Raw genomic sequence first — 1,109 nt, 5'->3', positions numbered from 1 at the left:
ACAATTAAATGATTCTAGGTCCGAATTTGGTGAAGTTTCTTGTGGAGTACCTCAAGGCTCAATTCTGGCACCTCATTTATACAATATTTTAATTTATGACTTTCCCCAGATGATTCACTACTCTATGCACACCACGAATCTCCCTCAGAAGCACTTAAAATTGTCTCTGGACACTTAGTTAAAGTTAAAGAATTTTACGATTTTTGGGGAATAGAAATAAATGCCTCTAAAAGTGAGGCAATTTGTTTAAGAAACGCATCTGGCAAATGTCCTTACTATGTTGTCCCTGAAAGTAAAAAACTGAAACTAAGTTTAAATGGTGTTGAAATACCTTTCAATGATAAATTTAAATACCTTGGTATTTATTTTAATAAACTTTTTAAATTCAATGACCACGGCAAAATTATGTTAAAAAAAGTTTATACAATTAAAGGATGTTTTGGCAGAGTGTTAACCCATAAATCATTGCCTATTAGGACAAAATTGTTAATTTACAAAACCTGTTTAAGGCCTGTTTTACTGTATGGATTTCCTATTTGGTTCTCTATTTCTCCCACTTTAATGAATAAATTTGAAATTTTTGAAAGAAAGGTATTACGATCATGCATTGGTAAAAGTTTTGTTTCAAGATTTAAAAGATACTCAAATGTCGTAATATTTGAAGAATCAGGTGTAATACCGTTGAGCTTTTATGTTATTGATATTATTAAAAGATACACAAAAAGACTAAGTTATCATGAGAACATTATTATTAAAGAAATAAATAATTCTCAAATAGGTTTTAATTTAACAAATACACCATACGTATTTCCTTTTGGAGTACAAAATGAAAATATTGTTTTTAACATGGCTAATTCGTCACCGGATTTTTTTAAAAAAACTTATCCTGGCTCTCACAGGGGTTAATTTTTTATTTGAAGTTTGTTTTTTATCTCTAGATTATAAGATTTAATTATACCCTTCACTTTCGTGAGAAGAGTATATATAAGTTTGTCATTCCGTTTGTAATTATACCCTACACCACTATAGTGGGGAGGGTATTATACGTTTGTGCTGATGTTTGTAACATACAAAAATATTGGTCCAATACCCACCTTAAAGTATACCGA

This window comes from Lucilia cuprina, chromosome 2 (genome assembly GCF_022045245.1).
Source record: "Lucilia cuprina isolate Lc7/37 chromosome 2, ASM2204524v1, whole genome shotgun sequence".
Lineage (NCBI taxonomy): Eukaryota > Metazoa > Arthropoda > Insecta > Diptera > Calliphoridae > Lucilia > Lucilia cuprina.
The sequence above is the reverse complement of the archived record's forward strand: the minus strand, read 5'-3'. Positions refer to the sequence as shown.